The sequence below is a fragment of the Lipophrys pholis genome (genome assembly GCF_963383615.2).
Source record: "Lipophrys pholis genome assembly, chromosome: 16".
Lineage (NCBI taxonomy): Eukaryota > Metazoa > Chordata > Actinopteri > Blenniiformes > Blenniidae > Lipophrys > Lipophrys pholis.
This window is the reverse complement of record NC_137634.1, coordinates 7,567,195-7,581,001: the sequence shown is the minus strand read 5'-3', so window position 1 is coordinate 7,581,001 and position 13,807 is coordinate 7,567,195. Positions and strand designations below refer to the sequence as shown.

The 13,807-nt window shown below is 41.1% G+C and overlaps 1 protein-coding gene across 1 annotated transcript in view; it reads right to left on the bottom strand.

Annotated features, from left to right (window-relative positions):
* Window positions 1-5,027, bottom strand: part of pcdh1a (protocadherin 1a) — a 75,122-nt gene extending 70,095 nt beyond the window's left edge. The window contains exon 1 of the mRNA XM_080484036.1: window positions 4,363-5,027. The gene's annotated coding sequence lies outside the window, so the exon portion shown is untranslated. The remainder of the gene's footprint in view (window positions 1-4,362) is intronic.
* Between the last annotated feature and the right edge of the window lie 8,780 nt (window positions 5,028-13,807).

Genomic DNA, 13,807 nt, shown 5'->3' with positions numbered 1-13,807 from the left:
CTCATGCTCGTTACGTCTGTTTGCACTTCTGAAAGGGACCGCAAATGTGTTGTGACTGATACTAAACGAAGTGTCTTCTTGGAATGAGAGTCAATAGTTAAGAAAAAAAAAAAATATGAATAAAGAATGTGCAGGGACACCCATTAACCTGTCATCTAGCTTTTTATCCTAATTAACTAGCAAGACGTCCCTGTCTTTTTAGTGATGGCAGTCATAATGTGAACTTTTATTTATATTGTATTATAAGAATGAACTACAACTAACAGACAATGTAGGAATATCTGTATTATGTTGTTGAAATCACGATGAGAATAATGCTTTATTATTTAATATAAATGATTAAATGAATGGCACCTGATAAGATTAACCACAGTATTAAACTAGAAGTGGTAAATGGACAACTTATATGGATCCTCTTTAAAAGACATAATTAATTCAGTTGATAAACCCAAGATTACGAAAAATAAAAACAATGAATGAAGTAGAATGTTCTTTTCCACCTCCAAGGCATCAGTGACAGCCTTCATTTTGATCATTTTCAGGTGATGACCCCTGACTTTAGTCCTTGTGACCTCCTGTGCCCCCTTCTAAAAAGAAAATGTATCTTACTCCATGAAAAATATTTTAATCTCTAGAAAGTTTGTTTGTTTGTTTTTTAAGATAATCGTAACACATTTTATCAGAGGAAGCTGGATTTGGTTTGCTCACAAACAACATATGTAAGAGGATAAAGAAGCTGCAGAAAGATGCTGCCTATGCAATCAGACTGCTGGAAGAATTGTGATAACTTCAAGAGAAAAAGAATGAACTTGAATTTCAACAATGCATGCGGCACAGAGGACTGCCGCCTTCTCGCACTATGGCTCCCATCCCATTCCCTCGGCTTTCTCTCTTAACTCATGAACTCGCCATTTCCTCCAATGCCATTTTGAATGATAGCAAACTCCCAAATTCCTCCTAGCAACTGCCAACAATCCTCTACAGCCCCCACCTCTCCCTGAAGGCTCAGTGCCCAGTGCCGCCGCCGCCGCCGCTCCTCTGGACTGAGGAGAAGGTGAGAGACTCCAGTGGCACCGAAGCATCAGTCAAACTACAAGGTCTGATTGAGTCTCACATGGTGGCCCTCATGGTGTGCGCCACCCAGCTGACCCCACTCTTCAAGTGAACATTTCTACTTCCTCGTGTCGACAATCGACGTCTCTGCCTGTGTCAAACTGTGCGGTTGTTCCCAATGAAAAAAATTCCCTGTCTTAATGAGGTCAGAGTTGCTGAACCCAGTCAAAACAATGACCTCTGCTAAAAAAAAAAAAAAAAAAAGAAAAGAAAAAGTGATACCACCCAGGCTTACATGACAGACCCACTCCTACACCTGCTGCAGGACAATGAGAAAATATCCCAATCCTGTTCTTCTACTCCGACTCGTGTGCAAAAACTGCTGTTATTTGAGAGGATTGAGCAGGAGAAAGCAGGAGGTTAACTGGTGCACTCCAAGCGAAGTGTTCCACTTTTCATTTTGGGGTCAGAAGGTTGTTATGCCCTCTGCATCCATATTAATTCAATCTTAACGGCTGTGTCTTTTGGAAAGAATAAAAAAATAAAAAAATAAAAAAGGGAAAGCGGTATTACTTGGATTTAAATCCAGCTACAGGCACGGGATAATAATTGAATAGAATTACTGAATAGAAATTTGGTGTAGAAAGTACATTTGACTAAAAAGAAGAAGTACCAAAGCACTAATTAATAGTAAAACTGAATAGTATGCCATGCAAATCACACATTTCATTAGTTACTGGAAAATTCCCCCCTTCAATGGGCCATTATATTTTTTTCCTTTTATGTGACATCGGCGTGTGATTGTTCGATTTCAAAACTGATTATTTTAGTCATTTAGAAGTGTAGGAAAGTAGATCAACAGCGCTTTTATAAAAATATATTTGGCTTGACAAAGAGGATAATAGAGAGCGAATGGGTGGCTGCAGAGCTGGGTGCATTTTTATGTTAAAATATTTTATTTAATAAACCAGGTATTTAGAAAAATGAAGAACAATATAATTGCATTGCGGAGCATGTGCGGCCGTTCTGGTTGCCATAGAGACAGACTATCTACTGGCTGAGTCAAGTCAGTGACTGACTGGGTGACATTTGCTCTTTACGTTGGTCGCTCCACAGGTCCAGCAAGCAGGAAACGACTCAAGCGCAGAATTAACCGGGGCGTAATTGTAAATCACTAATATGAAGAAGGGAATAGGGGCCGGGGTGGGAATAACAAATCATGAAAGTATAGGAATGAAACGGATCAGGTTGCACTAATTGCTTGTTTTGCAGCAACTGCGGGCAGCAAAAAAATTTTTTTAAAAAAGTTGATCCTGCAGCAGCCACCGGCTCCCCTCCCTGTAGCAGAATCTGAATTTTCACCTGTTACTCACCACAAATCAAGTCCGTGTATTTCTGCTGTAGGATGTGCTCTCCCTTGCTTTGCCAGAGTGTGGAAAGATAACGGATGATTTAATGATTTTCTCAAGTGATGTGATTTGATATATTGGCTGACTCTGCGCCTTTAGCTAGTAGAACAGGTAAAATCCATTACCCTCCCACCAGCATGATTTATGATGGGTAGTATCACAGCCATGGCTCTCCTTACACAGCTGATCTACCAATAGAATTTACAGCAAAATGTTAGGCTGCGCGCAGACTGCAAAACACAGGCCATTGGTAACGAGAAAGCAGTGGCCCTTTGGTTGGACACACTTGCTGAGGGCATGAGCATTTGATTTAGCTGTATGGCGCCTGAGCCACACAAAAACACTGATGGAGGGGTGGAGGGGCATTACATACACTGAGATCAAAAGAGGCAGTGTCCCCACATTACCACAGACTTCAAATGACATACTAATATGCCACATGATGTTTAAAAAAAAAAAAGGTCCTGGACTGAAAACAATGAAACAAACCCGGTATAGTCAGGTTTCCTCGTGGGGTTATTTCACTGTTTTTTGTGTTGTTTTCTACGGGTTAAGGCTGTCAAAGCTGATATAACCTGTTTGAGCACCGAAGACAAAAATCCTTTTTGTACCCTTCTTGAGCCATTTACCACACACTTGGGGTTATTTTTTTTCCAACTCTATTATGGGAACAACTGCATGTTATTGTCCTATTTGGAGGGAAATCACCTTTTATACAATCCAATAGATAGATGGATAGATAGATAGATAGATAGATAGATAGATAGATAGATAGATAGATAGATAGATAGATAGATAGATAGATAGATAGATAGATAGATAGATAGATAGATAGATAGATAGATAGATAGATAGATAGATAGATGGATAATCACACTCATCAGTTTCATATCTTCCAGACACTTAAGTGAGATCTGATGTAGAACTGGGTTACATTCACGTTTTGATCAGTTCTGTTTTGACGGCCTTGTAGCCTACAGTATGTGTGGGAACTTAAGACCGACATCACTATGCAGAGCGGACTATTAAAATGTGCCTGGTGGTCGGTGGAGTGGCAAGAAACAACACCCCAGACTCTCAGTGGAGAGCAGAGGAGATTACCCGTGCGGATGCGCTGATCAAAGATTTCTTTTCTTTTTCCTCTCTCTTCCCCTTTCCCCAATTATAAGCACGAGCCCTCTCCATAGGAAAACTGCGGATTAGTTATTAACATGACAGCCTGTATGTTAGGATTATCTGTGCAGAGATTGTTCCAGAGTAAACAGCTTCCACATGAAGATCCACTAATAAAGGCAATTAGTGCGATGCATGCATTCTTGGTATGAAATAAATGGCGAGAGAGCGACGGGGGTGACGCGAATGGATCACATTTTCTGCTTCACAGATTCATAATGGTATACTAAAATGCAATTAGCAGATCGCCAGCACAGATCAGACTTGAGGTCCGTGTGCTTAAATGGTCGCCGAAGTGCAAAGATATGCAGACTTAATGACTTAATGCCATCGGGCTCCAACTCCAGTCCGCGCGGATGTGTTTTAATTGCGATGCATCGCGCGGATCAATCACGCAGCGGATCCTCACTGTGGGTGACACATACATCGAAGACTGTTGCCTTTCCTCCACGGTATCCTATCAACCTGTAACGCCGTGCAGCTGCTGTATTCAGCTGGCGTGGTCTGTTGTAAGGAAAGAAGAAGAAAAAGTGCCACCCCAACGGCGCTCAACTTGTTGTATAAACGATCTATTTGACGCACGGCCTGTTATCAAAGACAGCACTCCAGGCAAATTATCTTTGAGAGAAACTTCTTTTCCGATCGCGACGCGTATCTCAACTTTTTCTGGGTTCATTTTCTTTTCTAATTTTTTATTTTTTTTGGCGGTGATTTCATTGAGACGTACCTGAGCCAGAGACTTGGATATGAGCGCTCGTCGCGTCGCCAATCCGTCCGTCCGTCCGTCCGCCCGCCCGCCCGCTGATGCGTCCGCCGGTTTTCCCAGAGGCAGGTGTCTGTCTCACCCTCAAACCTCCGTCACAGTGCTGACATCAAGATCACCAAATCCATTCATTTAACAACTTTCCGCATCAAAATGCAAGATCCTGCATCCACAGCCGCCCGGCAGTCTTTGCAGCGGAGACGCAAGAATTTTCTCTCTCTCTCTTTCTCTCTCTCTCTCTCTTTTCTGTCCGCGGGATTATTATAAGTTATGAGCAGTTTGTGGCAGATCAAGCTATCATATGAGACGGCTGGGAAATGAAGAGTCTCGGAGAGAGCCTGGCGTGTACCATTTTCAATCCTCAATAACTGATCCTTGCCAAGATATGCACTCGCTGTCGCATCCCTTCTGGTCCAAGTTTCTCCAGCGCTCCTCCTGGTGTGGAAGTGGCTCAGAGCGCACTCTCAGGGACGCACCGGGTGTCTCAGCGACTCAAATGGCATTTTAAATTGTGTTTTCAAAAACCAAAATGGGAAAGCTAGCCGGTCTTCAACAAGAAGCTCATCTGAAGCATTTCCAGAGAGCAAGTGGTGAGACAGTGTGGGTAGGTTAGTTGCTCCCCTCCTCTCCCTCTCCTGTCTTTCCATTCCTCTCTCTCTCTCTCTCTGCTCATCGGAGCGTGGGAGGAGGTGGGGCTCCCATCCACCGCAGCACACAGCAACTTCACACTCAACATCACATTACACCCAGACTGCCTACCAGGAAATTGTGCGATTCCTACAGTTTAAGAAGATGTCATCAAAGTAGGTCACCACAAACGGAGTGAGTGTGTGTGTGTGTGTGTGTGTGTGTGTGTGTGTGTGTGTGTGTGTGTGTGTGTGTGTGTGTGTGTGTGTGTGTGTGTGTGTGTGTGTGTGTGTGTGTGGAGATGAAATCCACCTATTGAAATAAATGTCTCATTAAAAAAAATATATATATATGATAATCACTTATTTCATTTCTGCAACCATCTAAAAGCACACCTCGCACACTCCTGTATGTGGCGTAACAGGTAGCCCCACATTGACAGTTTACTTGTTGATATGCATTACATGTTGCAAAATGAGTGGCCTTAAAATGGAAGCTGTTCGGCCACTATTTATTCATTTGGCGCCACCCTCAGGCGGTTATCATAAGCGAGAGGAGGCAATGCAAGCCTCTGTATCTGCTGAGGAAGAGTGAGAAATGAGGAGCAACGGGGCAATATAATATTGTCGGCTTGCAAGCGTGATGAAGAAAAAAAATTAATAATCAAATGATCTGCTCATGAAAAGAAGGAAAAATGACGGTGCGTAAAAGGAACAAACTAGTTATGTCTGACATCGTCTGTTAAAACTGCAGCATTGTAATTAAAAGGGGGGGGGGGGGGGGGTTGAAAAAAAAAAGAAAAGAAAAACAATGCTTTTGCTCAGGGCTATAAATCAGCATGGCTCAGCAGGGAGTGAAACTCATCCCACGCCACAGTTCCTCTCCTCCTTTCTTTTCAAAACACTTGATGCCAGTGATCATAACTGCTTAAGCGTAACGCAGCGGACCAGGAGCGGTGAGTCAAACGCGGGGTTTGTCACAAAGGAAAGCCTTAAGCAATGTCCTCCGGAGAAAACTTGATTTCCTATCTTCCCCAGCCATTCTTATAGAAAGAGTTTATCAGAGTGCTTCCAGTCTGTGATCCGTTACTCCTCCCCCATCTCTCATTAGCTGCAAACACACAGCTGTTGGGTTACCTCTCCAGGGCTCCCATTAAGGGCTGCCACTCAGGCTTACAGTGTCCCTGAGCCAATCACATTACAGCTCCCGCCCACGCGCTGCCACTGCCACGCTGCTCTTCAACAGCCATACTAATAACATTTAAGCATTTTCACAGGTGGCCCATAAGTCGTCTGCAAGAGAGCAGGTACAGAGAGCAGGAGGTGGAACAGCAATCAAGGTTTAATGTATACAAATAAAACACAATTATCATCTAATGAGAAGAGAGTGAGAGAGAGAGAGAGACAGAGAGACAGAGAGACAGAGAGACAGAGAGATAGAAAACTTGTCTCCTCTGTGTTTGTGTGACTCAGTGTTCCAGCAGAGTGACCAGACCCAGTCTAGTCAAATCATTATGTTTCATTATCCATGTTTCAAAGCATCATTTGTCTGATTCAGATATCTTGGCGCTTGACAGAAATGAAGCTTGATGATCTTTCTTTTGCCTCTAATTAAATATTTTGTCTCAAGTTGTTCAGCTGTTCATTTTAAGTCACATCAATCCAATTAGGAGATTGAAGACAGTTTACAAAATAATTCTACTTAAACTGGCTGCACAAACAGTCAATTACTGGAGATCTGTGTTAGATAATTGTTTATATTTTTCTTTAACAGCAGTCAAGTCATTCTAATTTGTTACTTGGGAAAGTAGTATATCTTGCATTCTTTATTTATATACTGTTTTAGACCACGGCAAAATCTTCAAGTGAAAACAGAAAAATTGTATTGTGTTTTGGCAGTCCGTTGACATGACAACATTGCTCTGATCCACTGAAAATGTACCTTTGTGAAAACGACTCCAAAGGTGGAACTTTTCGAAAATGCTCCGACTGTGTCTTCGTGGAAACGGAGGGAAATGCAACTTTTTGAAAAGGGGTTCAGCTTAGTAATGAAAATGAAAATGCAACTTTTCTGAAACACTGCTATCGCGCATGTGCACCACGGCTGGAGCAAATAGTTCTTCTGCACGCGCATGAGGAGATGAACAAGAACAACAATGGCAGCCTCCAGAGTGGCGGGACTCCCAGTCCATTTTCTCCTGCGACGTGACAGTTTTATAGTCCGGTAGCAATCCAACTCCGCTGAATGTCCGTAGCTGGCATTTGTGTGGTTTATTACAAAACAACTAACAGCACCCACTAGTGGCCCAACATAAAATCTACATTGATTTCTGCTGTTTGTATGTAAACCAAATTGTTTTTCAAAACACTGCTGTAAATGCAAAACTTTTCGCAAACGAAAACAAAAAAAACTATGAGATTTCACTTGAAACATTGTCGTGTCACCAGGGCCTCAAGCAAAATGTCTTCATAATGTGTCATATGGACTGCGATTATATATTATTTCCTTTTTTTTTGTGAAAACCTAAGTCGTTGATATTTTTAAGAAAAAAATGTACAATTGTAAATATTTGACTATCTTTCACGCTTCAAGTGGAAAAGGCCGAACCGAAATGTCCGAACCTCCTCTTAGTAATCTTCAATATCAAAATTCACAATCACTCTCAGTAAATAAATGTTGAAATATTAGTGGCAAGAAGAAGCAGCAACATGTTGCCATCGAGACGACTGAGTTAGTTTGAGGACTAATGAAGCGTTCCTCTTCCAGTAAACAGCAGATGGTTAAATAGTAATGGTATTAGAACGTGTTCAGCAAAAACTGAAGCTACCAGTTGGCTAAGTGAGCGGCACCAAGAGAGACAGCAGCTCGACAAAAACATTCGAGGAAAACAAAAATAACAACAATACTCACGACTGTAACTTCATAATAGTCCGTTTAATATGGTTCTGCTAAACGTAATGGTATTAGAATAACATCTTACATTATAATAACCTTTTCTCAACACTTAGTAGTAGTAGGAGTAAAGGTATCCATTGCGTAAAATGAGCTCTCCAGATCATGGTACAAATTAAACATGTGTAATGTACACAAACTCACCCATTTGACTCAAAAACAGTGTAACTATCCGGAAATCAAATGAATATATTACTCTAATAAATGAATTCTCAAGGTTGCTAATGTTATGATATATGGATTATGATCACATGGTGATAATAGTCAGTGTAATGGACAATACAAGTTATTAAATGGGACAATCCTGGATTTGGGCCACTATGTTAGTCTGTGGTGAAACGTATTGCACCAATGACTTGTTTTGAGTTAGGATTTCATGACAGTTCAACCAACTTTTTGATATTCCACGGATACGATAGGTGGGCAGACATGCGAATCCATTCCTCAAAGCTATAAAAGCTTAGTCGCTTTAAAAAAGATAATGATAATTGCATAATTCTGTGATGCAATTAAACAGTGATTGGTCCGAGCTCTTTGGGAAGCACTGCTATTTATCACAGTGAACCCCAGAGGCTGCATCACTGGCAAGAGCCACTCAGAACCACCAAAGAGTCATCAACAGGCAGACTTTTTGGACATTTCCTCCACAATCTGGCATCAGCGATGGAGCAGCGTGATTCATTTCTGCTCGCTGTGTCTGAGCACAATACTGAAACGGAGATTTTGGGAAGGGATGTTGTGATTTTGATTTTCAAAATATAGAAAACTGTGAAAATGATATCATCAAATAACCAGTAAATAAGCTGATTGTCATTTTTTATTTATCATGTTTGATGTGAGTGAGCTACTTAGGAAGCGATTGAATGTGTTTGTGCAGTGAAATCAAACGTTTTAAAGCGATTTATATTGTGGAGGTGGATTTTATGAATGCAAGCACTTATCCGACAAAACAGAGAAGAGAGAGACTCGAGGCCACAGCTACCCCGGCTGCTTTTCGTCCGTTTTCAGGTGTAACACTGTGCCTGCTGAAGCACTGCTTCACTTGATGTCTCTATTAGTCAGTTTAAAGAGCACAAGCCTGTTTGATTCCAGCTCACCTTTTCCTGGTGGCCGGATTCGGATCAGAGAGAGGAGGGGGGGGGACGGGGACGAGGACAAGGCAAGGGTAACAAGAGCATCACAAGAAAGGCAGAAAATGCCCTTAAACTCTCTCAAATTCCCCCGAAAGAGTCTGCCCACCGTGCCGTATCTGGCCGGCACATTGTCTGTGGCCAGTTCTGTGAATATTTCAGCCCGAGTTTGGCTCCGTCTGTCTCAGGTTTTTTTTTTTTTTTTTTTTTTCAAAGCTGACCTACCCCAGCCAACACATTCTGCAAACATCAATTAAGAGTTTGGCAAGTTTGCTCAAAAAAAAAATCTGTTTTTGAGACCCATCTCCATCTCCGTCAATTGATGCTGAAAACTTTGAAGCTCGACAGGCAGGCTGGATGCCTCCGTAGGCAGACAGAGTGTTAGAATTCTAAGCTCATGGTTTGTTTGCTATTGCGGCACGCGGTAACACGGCGTGTGAATGTGATCTGTATACATTTACATCTATTCTCTTATCACATACCACACCTGGAGCACCTTTTCCTTCCTCGCTGGAAAAACACACACGCACATGCACGAAGGGGAAAAAAAAAAAAAAAAAAAGCAACAACAAACAGACACTAGAACAGGAAAAAAAAATAAAAAAAGGTGACACACACATAGATGCAGTGGCAGAGACAGCTGACACACACATGCACGCAATACAAATGGACATCTGAGGCAAGAAGCGAAAACACTGTCTGTGTACTTTGAAGAGTAAATCCTCGCTGAATGGGAATGGGCTCCCACAATTGTATCTTTGCTGTTGTTTATGGGTGCAAAGGGTGCTCCAACGCCGGTCACATCCCACTCAGTGATGTCACAGCGGGAGCTTTGCCTTTGACAGATGACTGCAAACACCCACTGTGACATCACCCGGGCCGTGGCCAGACAGGTTAAAAAAAAATGAAAAAAAAAAAAACATTTAAGCCTACAGGCGTCAGTGCAAGTAGCAGCTCTCTACCGTGTGTGATCCGGTGTGGATTTACTCTTTAAATGTCACTGCAATATTAAAAAAAAATAAAATAATAATAGAGTGAGACATTTCAGCAGGAGACAACAACAAAAGAAAATCTTTTATATTGCTCAATTTTTCTTCCCCTCTTCCTCTCGTGCTGATTCATATGTTGGGTACTATGTCACATTCAAATCCACTTGTGCAGCGGGAGCAAAGTATGCGTAACGATTCTTTAGCTTTTCAACCTCTTGGAACAAAATGACTTCAGTCAAGCGTTGATACGCTGATCCTTATCTGATTTGTGAAGTACTTGTCTAAGATTGTCTTGTCATTTGACATAATTTAAAAACAACTTTGATAATTCTTTTTCAACAAAACAATGATTTTTACAAACAGTATTTAATTGAATGTTGGGACTTCTCTGCCACTGCGCTTGAAAACAAGTTAGTTAGCATGCAGTGCACAGACGGGAATAATTAAGAGAAAGAAACAGGTAAATGGACATAATGGAGCGTTTGTCTAAAGCTCTAAATTGAAATAGGTAATGATTACGCTAATGCAGAAAATAAAACGGCTAGAAATGGTGGGGAACAAGGTTGAGTGTCCACCCGCCAAAGCAAGAGGAGCTAAATGTTAACAAAAAAGCCTACATGCATGCGTGACTGCTAATATAGCTACCATCCGTCCACATTTTTCAATGCAACCAACAAAAAACAGCCAATTATCAAAGAAAAATAAACTCATTGTTGAGCATTTAAAATCTTATTTTGAAAAAAGTAAGAACTCTTCATAGTCAATGCTTTCCCAATTTAGATTTGTACAGTGTGTACAAGAAGAGCTGATGCAGCACAGAGGTCAACAAGTTCCTGAAATAACTTTTTTTTTTATTGCTCGCATTAAACTCAAAATGTGCTTTTTCTCAAAGGCAATTCAAAAATCTCCCTTTGAAAACCTAATATGTTGTCTGTATACTATTGTCACTTGTGAAGTTTAAATCATGAGTTTAAAAACCTGTGAGGCCAACATCCGATAAAAAAACAAACATGTTCTTATTTGCTCAATTTGTGAATAAGAATAGGACCAAGATTATATCACCTATTATTTATCTAGCCGTTTTTCGAATAATACTACTGTAAGTGAAATCAATTTAAAAACACAAAAAAATGTGTCTTTAGGAATTTGGAACAACCGATCACATAATAATGACCAATACTAGGCTCATTTTGGCCACTCACAATGTAATTAAACCATTAACTTGCCAATAATATAATAAACTAGGACGATATTTAGCAGAGCATGTATCCTCCTGTCTTATTACAATATCAGCAAGTTATGTTGTGGGCTTTATAGCATTGAAAAAAATAGCATTATTATGTTATTGGCAGGTATTACATTATAATAAATTATTACATTATAGGTTGTTACAGGCATTTAATAGTTAATAAGCTAATAATATCTAACAAATATTTATTTGTATAACTCTTTTTGTATGTAAGTTGCACTAAGTGTAATTAAGTTCAAACAGAATATGATGTAAATATCATGAACTTCTACAAAAATACATGTACATTCAATGTCCTCTTTCAAATGTCCAGTTTTTTCTTTTAGCTTATGGATTACAACAGCTGTTAATTTTTAATGTGATATTTCTCTGGAAGTAATACAATAACCCAAAATATGCTATTTAGTGTGAGACGTGCAAGTGTGTTATCCCAGCTTTAATAGCACTTTAATTTTCTGTCCAGTCTGCTGCAGAAGTATATTTAAACACATTGAGAGGAATATAGATTTTATCCTCACTGCGATAAAGATAGCTGTGGGTGTTTCTGGCGAATCGCGTTTCTCCTCTCCAGTGATCAAAAGACACACAATTCTCACAATGTTTTGGAGAGGACGCCATGGCTTTACGTGCACAGGGAGAACATGTAAACTCCACACCACAATGCACCCTACGCAGTGCATATAGCTTTGTGCTCCTGCAAATCTGCTTGATTTAATCCACCCAAACAAATGGCTCTCTAATAAGACAATAAGACAGGCTGTATTTTGGCATCACTGACTCATTACTTGACTCTAAACCCACAAGGTGAAGGGAGAAAAAAACAAAATGGAGGTAAGGATTATTTACAGTATAATGAGCACGCAGCAGCTTTAGCCTTGTCAGCCCTTATGAACGAGTGGATATATCATCGGGGAAGTCTTGACGCCACTGTGAACACCCATTAAAAATTACTTAAAAACTCCACCTGGTAATTTAGATTTTTTGGTGTCAATAAGAAATGGAGCTGCAGAAGATTACCAGCGGTCTTTCTTTTGAAGGCTGAGTGAAATGTGTTAATAGATAAGTGATGTCCTCATGGCAGGTCGGCATTGAAGAGATAAAAAAAAAAAAGAAAAAAAAAGAATGCATGTTTATAAAGCTGTCAGCACCACATGAACAACTTCGCCATCCTTGCTGTCATGATTTACCTCGATGCGTTTGTGTGAGGGGTGGGGTGGTGTGGAGGCGTGTGTGTGTGTGTGTGTGTGTGTGTGTGGGTGGGCGGCTGGGAGGAGGAATACGCAAGTATTTCTGTTTGGCAGCTACAAAGGCTGAGCAGTTTACCACTAATATTTCCACCAGCTGCTGCTCATTCTATTATCACTTCACCTCCTGCACATTTGTTTATCTCCACCCGGCGATGAGGCCAGTCCGAAACCGAGCGAGTAAGACGGGCATTGATGTGTGAGGATAAAACGAAGGCGATGGTCAGAGAGGTGACAGAGGCTGCATGGAAAGGGAAGTCACAGGTGGTCCTGGTCGCAGGCTGGGGTTAGACTGATTCCTGCACGTTAATTCCTTCAGTGTGACCCCCACCTCACCTCATAGCATCCCACATACGGCACGAGTATATGTCGGCATAAATTTCATCCGCAGCCCGAAGTCGGCGAGCGGGAATATAGAGTGAGCTTAAATCAAAACAAGGGAGAGCATTTGGACTTATGTTTGGCCCCATGTGGTTTGGTTAATTAACAGAATGGGCTCCCGAGCAAGCCGAGTATTAGGTGGTGGGAGGATCCGCACCACTCTTCCCTCTTGTAGAGAATTCAATATCTGAATTTGGGCAAATAAGGTGCTTTGGAAGGAGCTCCTTCATCTTCACACAGCTGGACTTCAAACAGGCAACCTATGAGGAGATTTCGTTCTAAATTAATATTCAACTCTTAACTGAGTGCAATGAGTATATTCCATTACAGGGCTAAGTAATCCTGTTACTGTCATGTAAACATATCTCTCTCATATCCTCGGGCCTCCTCGTCATATTCGGTGTATTTATTCCCTGCTCTGTGCAGCAGTGGTGGATGTCACTATTTCTCTTACAGGGGTTGGAGGTTTGCAGGGTGTTTAGCTATGCCAGGAGCAACAGTAGTTTGCATTTCTTTCACTTGCTTATTGTTTATGTTTGCCGCTGGGTTGGGATTATATTCACATGATCCTGACAGTTAGGCATGCAATGGCAGCGACAATAACGGTTCTGAGAGTTAAACAGTAGGCTTTAAAGACTCCTGCAGTCATTTCGATGCACGCCGCACAGCTGCTAACCCCACACCAGCCACAGAAACAGAGGAATAGAGAGCGGGAGAGGGAATTAAGCTACTTAGCATTTCGGTCGTGCTTTTTAAAAAGATTAAATTATGTATAAAGTCATAAATAAATGCTATAGATTCGAATGGATTGGGAAATGGTTGTATTCATCTCATTCT